Here is a 7,048-nt window from a genome sequence, read left to right on the forward strand (position 1 = left end):
CTAACCGACTAAGGAATATAGATAGAGGAACTGTTCCAGGAAAGGAGTTATCACCATAGATGACTATAGTATGAACTGAGTGTGGTAGACAGGAAGGAACCTAAGAAAGTCTGTTAAAATTTCTCTCTATGTCCCATTGTCTCTGCATGACCCAGCAAAATTTTGTTTACAAACATTTGCTTTTGTATCTCCATGTAAATTGCCTTCCTCCCCTTTGAGTTCCCAAACCACTACCCCCAACCTCCTTTTTTGGCTTTAAATGAAGATGGCATATAAGGTGAAGATTTCAGCCATTTTGGAGAGTTACTCAGTTTTTCTGGGTCTCTCCCATGTATACATGTTATTAAATTTTGTTTGACCCTCTCCTGTCTAATGTTAATTTAATTCTTAGACCAGCCAGATGAATCTAGAAAAGTAGAGGATAACTTCTTCCTCTCCAACACTACCCTTCCTTATTCAATATTATAGAATCTTACCCCTTCTTGGGGTAATATTCTATAATAAACATTTACATATGCACAAGCAGAATTTTGTCTTCTCAACAGCTGCCTGTAGAAAGCACTCTTACAGGTCTTCTTTACTTCTTGTCATCCCATACCTGGGCTTTCTCTAATAGTATTTGTGAAAAAGCAGAAATTATAGGTCATATCAGATTTGACTGAAGATTTTAGATTGAGCCTCTTAAAAATAAACTACTGAATCTTTGATGTTATTTTGAAAATTTAATGTCCTATTGTCTACTACAAAATGGCACTTGCCCATTGGCACTTGCCATCTGCCTCTACAAGGATTAAAGCATGTGCTGCTGCAGCTGCTGACTTTTAACACCCACTGAAAGGAGCTCAGGGTGGAGAGCAGAAATGAGGTACTCTGTGCTCTGGGAAAAACTGGCAGAACAGTTCTTCAGATAGATATTTTCAGAAGACGATTTTATGAGCCCAGTTCTTATATCTCCTCATATCTAGAAAAGCACTAAAATCCTTCATGGTGACATCTGCTCCTTGTGACTAGCAGTAACCTTCACAAGACTAGCAGAAAACTTCTGCAAAAAATATGTGCTTGATTTCATGTACTCCCCCTTCACCAAAATCACATATATACTGACATTTCCCCCTGCCTCTTTGGAGCAGTTTCTCAGAGATATCTGAGATTCTGTCTCCCAGGTTATAGTCCTAATTTTGCCACAAATAAAACTTACCTCACAGTTCTCATGTTGTGATTCTTTTTCAAGTCAACACTCTACAAAAGTAATTCATCCTATCTATGAATATGTCCACACATGCATCTCAAGATGTGTGGGTATTTGTATGGCAGAGCAGTCAGTAGTTCACAGGCTGGAGGCAGACAGACCTCTTGCTTTGGATCTGGGTTTTTATCTGGCTCCGCTTTCCACTAGCTAAGCACAGATTTCAGTCCCCTCCCTTGGTAAATAATATGTCATTGTTTGTCTCAGAGAACTGATGAGAGGATTAAAAAAAACACTTTATGTAAAGATCTTAAAACGTCTGAAAAGTATTAAGAACTCAAATGGTTATGATAATTTTTATTATCACTCAGGAAAAAAAGATAAAATCCAGCTAAGCCTCCATGTGATCCAGTAGCTCAGCAAGGTACTCAGAGCTGCAAAAAGAAGGAGTGAGAGTCTACACTCTAAATTCTGGATTTCCCTTAGTTTTTAACTATGCCCAACCCTTTCTGGTTACAGGAATCTCCCTGCCTTCTTTAGAATCATGACTACAGATATTTCTCCAAATATCTACAGGGCTTGTTCTTTTACCTCTTTTAGGGCTTTAATCAAATGTTCTCTTCTCTAAGAGACTTTCTCTGATGACTGCCCCATTCTCAACTTCAGGTCTCTCCTTAGCACTTACCATAATCCAATATGATTTATATTATTCTTTTCTTTTTTTCCTTACTATCTATTTCTTATCACCCTTATCCCCTCCCCCCACCACAGAAACCTAATTAGAACATAAACTATGTAGGGTGGGGATTTTGTTTTTTCTATTCCGTTTACTGTTGCTGTATCCCAAGCTTGACATATAGTATATGCTCAATAAATACTTATTGACTAGAAAAGTATCAATTTTAGGGAAAGAAGGCTATAGCTATGCAGCTCAAGTAGAAGGGCATCTCATAGCCACCTTAATTGAACTGCAGAAATCAGAGTCAGCACTTTGGAGACTGCCCTATTTCTGCCACTATCCTGTATATTTAGGTTTCACTATTTTAAGCTCTTTGTAAGGAAGAAATAATATATTCTCAGAATCCAAATAGTGTGAAGCTGTAAGTAAAACAATATAAAGCAGGAGAAATGAATAGAAGTTAGATATGATCAGAAAAAGGAACCTTTCTAGGAATGCCAACAACACTCTAAAGTCAGAACTATGTTTAATTGTCCTTCATCTCAGCTCATTTCTATTGAATTGGCCTCATGTTACAAATGATAAAAATGATGCTCACTATTGCAGGATTTTACAAATATCATTTTATTCACTAAAGCCAAATAGGAAATGAGGTTTGGATTTATACAAAATTCAATCATCTTCAAAAAGCCCATTTTCTCCCCTTTCCTTTATGTCTAGTGCAGTCTGAAAAAAGCTAAGGCATATTGATAAGACTGACAGAGTTCTTAGACAAAGTGGGGAGTGGGGGACAGAATGAAACTTCATGGCAAGAGGTGAGGAGGCAGCAATTCTGAATGATGATTCCAACGACAATTCCAATTATGATTAAATTATGCTGAAAATAATATGTGTGTATATTTAGGCTGAATAACTGCATGCTTTAAATTGTGTGCCTCAAGGCAGAATTCAATTTAATTTCCTATAAAAAGCTAGTCTTTTAAAAATATAAGATATGTATGTATTGAGTATGCTCAAGATTGGCTATATCAAAACCTCTTACAGTTTCTGAACTAGTTAAACATTAACATTTACAAAGGAGTCAATTTCTTGTAAAGGAATTTATTCATAGACACAGAAGAAAAGAAAATGTCAGCAAACTGTTGTCACCATAACCCCTGTTCATAGCCCTTCATGAGAGGACAAACTAATATTTTATTGCTTGTATCATATAGATTGGTGTGAAGGAATGCATTTTTCACGGTAATTGTGGTCAAATTAGAAATAAAAGAGGGAGAGGAAATTTAAAATTAAATATACTCAGGGAATATGTAAGCATGATTATAAAACATGATATATTGGTGTTTGAACAACAACCACAAAACTAAGAATGATAAATAATTGAAGACATTTTGGTGCTATGTCTTAAAAAGAGCTTTAAGGCACAGAACAATAAGGGACAATGCACAGTTCTGGATAGGATCCTAGTTTAGACAAATTACTATGAAGGACATTTTAGTAATCACTGGGGCATTTTGAAATGAGTCTGAATTTTAGATGAAAGAAACATTTACTGAAGTGGAAAGATGGAAATTATTAGCTGAAAAAGTTGTTAGAAAACAGTATGTACAGTGTGATCTAATTTTTGCTTAAAAATACATACACAAGTTGGAGCCAACATTCCCTGGTTCCACCAGGACTGACACTAAGCAATGGGTGGCCGGGTTGTCATCTGACTAGGAAGGCAGGGGCATTAAATTCTGTCAATTATGCAATCCCTTCCCTTTCTCTTCAGATAATTAAGCACGGACCATTGGAGAGTCCAACACAAAAGTCACACTTCTGTAAGTTAGAAATAGCAATTTACTACTCTAAGGTCACTTTAAAAATTCAGATACTTATAGTATCTCTTAAAACATGCCAAGGGGGTGGTGAGTAGCATAGTGTAGAAAGAAGAGGGGACTGAGGTGTAAAAGAGGGACTTGCAGAGAAGCACCATGATTTATTCTTACTCTCCATAGTGCCTAATCCCTAGAAAGTGCTCAACAAATGATGAAAGAAAAAATAAGTGGATGTGAAAATATATTTTTCTTCTACCTTTCTTTTTTCTATAGTATTAATTCCATTAAGAGATTAATTACCTACCACCTTGGAAGATATGGGAGGTTGCAAAGAGCCTGAGAAAATGAGATTCAGAATAAGCAGATGTAATGTAAAAATAGAAATTTTGAGAAGGTAAAGTTTTGTGGAAGAAACCAGCATAGGGGAAAAATTCCCAGTGTCCTCTGACCAAAAACTAGATGACCAATTCAACTTGCTAGTTGGCTGGAGTTGATAACTAACTTGCTAACTGATTGTTTTGTTTTTTACTGTAACATTATGTTTGTAATTTCCTGAGGGCTTGAAGGGCTTCCTTCCATTTACCTCTAAAAGTGATGTTTTATTTCCTTTATGCAATTCTGTAATAGACATAAAAAGCTCAAAAGAATTCTTAGCCCTAAGTAATTGGCTGAATTTTTAACTCTGACAACAATATTAGGAGCAGATTGATCTGGAAAAAAAATTTAGAAGATAGATCCCAATTCTGCAATTTTCTTGATGAATTGCTGAGGAATAAAACTACCAACAATTGGAATACGTAGAGGTATGAAGAAATATTCTGAAAACTGAACATTCTTTTGATAATTGTCTGATTTGAAGGGAGACTAAGTGTGTGAACAAAAAAGGAACAGGCTATCCTAAACCCACCCTGTCATCTTTTGAGTAGTAGACACATTTTACAGTCTGGTGAAGTTTATAGAGCCCCTCCTCAGAATAATGCTTTTAAACACATAAAATAAAGGAGATGAATTTGCAAAGGAAACCAATTATATTGAAATACATTTATCATAGTATTAATAAATGTGATACAGTAATGTAAATGCTTCTTTAGCATATTAAATAAGATTAACCAGAAGGAAAAATAACTGCTGTAATTTCAAAGTAGTGATAATCATTAGCGATACCTTGGGTTCTCTGCAGAACTTGCAGATGATTTGAAAACTGTCTTTTCTATTTGTGACAAAGCATAGGTACTGTTAGTAGTGCTCCAGTTGGTTGACTATATTTATAATGGAACAAATAACAACTGTCAATTAGAGGTTAGTTAAAAATAAATATGTTCTCTTTTTGTTCCATTCAAATACATAGACTCAGTAAATTGAGAACCCGTGATCTAGTTGCATTTATTTAGACCCATCCAGGGATAATACTATAGGTTAGAGTGTAAATAAAAATATGAGACTCTAATAATTCAGAGTTCTCAAATAAAATTAAGACTGACTGCAAGGCAGATTTGAAGAAAAGGATCTTTAGGAATTTTTAAAATATTTACTTCCAAATTTCAGAGGAACTGAGCCATTAAAGCAAGTCTCTAGATTAGAAATTCTCATTCTTCAAAATTGCAATGGAATAAATTTTACATGATCTCTATCATTCAGATGGAGGAAACCAGAAAAGTATTGATAAAAATAAACATTTTTATTTGAAGTGATATAAACCACAAGAAAATCTAATATTCTTATCATTTTCTACATTAAGTTGCTTCAGAGGCACTTTTTATACAAGTGTAACAAGAAAAAGTTAATTACAAGATCCTTCACAGTGTTTAAGGGGTGGTAAAACTGGCTGTATATGAAAAATAAGCTGATAAATATAAGACTGGCTTGTAATTGCAGGAAGCATGTGGACTGCTATAGCAATACCCAGGTCTGTGGGCAGACATTTGACTGGATTACTGCTGTATTTCTCACAGCCATTATCATTCTATAAAAGAGTTGCTCTGGTGATTTTCAACTGAATATATTCATTATGTTGAAAAAATTTACTACATAATAGCTGGTGCACTTAATGGACACTCTGGTAAATAGGCAAATCATATTTTTCTATAAATAACATGATAAACAAAAAGACTGCTTCTCTTAACCCCTGCTACATTCACTCTAGTTAAAAGTACACCCTGTGTGACCTGAGAACAAACATGATTTTTTAGGTCAGCCCATGATTTTCATTTCTAAAATGGCACTTTATTGTTGGTATCTAAAACAGCCCTTGGCACTCAGGAACTAGTTTTATTGAGTTGAACTAAAATCATCACCCCTGTAATTTCATTTCTGCTTTGATATAAACGAAGAATTTAGAGGACAATATCAGGTTTTGTCCTATGTTAAGAAAAAGAAATTGTGCTTATAGTTTTCCTTTGCATTCTTAAATTTTCAGATCTTTGTGAAGAAATGATACTCTATTGATTATCAATTCCTGCTACCTCATTATGTCTATTTGACAGTGTGATGATATGCCTTCTTAAATATAGCTATGGAAAATTATTTCCCAGTTGAAGAAAACCTCCAAAGGGAACAAGCAATGTGAATCATTGCTATAAACATTATTTCCTTTTTTTGTCTATTCATTTAACACACATTTTTGAGAATTATTCTGGGTAATACTTTGTTCTAGCTGTAGGGATCTATGGAATTTACACTTTAGAAGAAACAAATATATCTAAGTATTACCTTGGTTACTTTATGAGGAATAGGCTGTTGGCGGGCTTTTATTTTTTTTTGTCCTACAAAAGCAAGGAGGTTGCTTAGATGGTGGAAACAAGTCAAGCCCAGTTGGGATTAAAGAGGTGCTGATAACTGGTTATATTTCCAAGTTAACTGAAATAACACTAAGGATCATTTAGAACAAGGTGAATTTAGGGAAGGTATGGAAGTTGCACAACCATGCAGACTGGATCCAATACAAATCAAAGCTTAGAGTCTACTTGAATCTCTCTTCTTTTTGTCTTCTGAACTTTCAAAACAGTAGTTATTTCAAAACAAGTTAATTATCACCTTAACAATTATAATATCCCTTATATTCCTAAATTCTACTGAAGCTGCTTTTACAAATGTCATTTCAATTGCCAAACCAAATTATGGATCTTTACTGGCTTCTCAAATTGACCGCTGACCTGACCACCATGACACTATGTAGCCTGGTTCTCTATAAATATCTCTGATGACTGTCTCACTCATAGGCTCACCTATATTTTAATAAAATAATAAACATAAAACACTAAATGCTGGTGTTCTCCATGGTTCTGCTATTGCCAACAGCTTCTCTCACTATACAGTTTCCCAGAGAAGCCATATAGTCTATGGAGTCAGATTTCCTGAACTTCT

This window comes from Balaenoptera borealis, assembly GCF_965194805.1.
Source record: "Balaenoptera borealis genome assembly, chromosome: 14".
Taxonomy (NCBI): domain Eukaryota; kingdom Metazoa; phylum Chordata; class Mammalia; order Artiodactyla; family Balaenopteridae; genus Balaenoptera; species Balaenoptera borealis.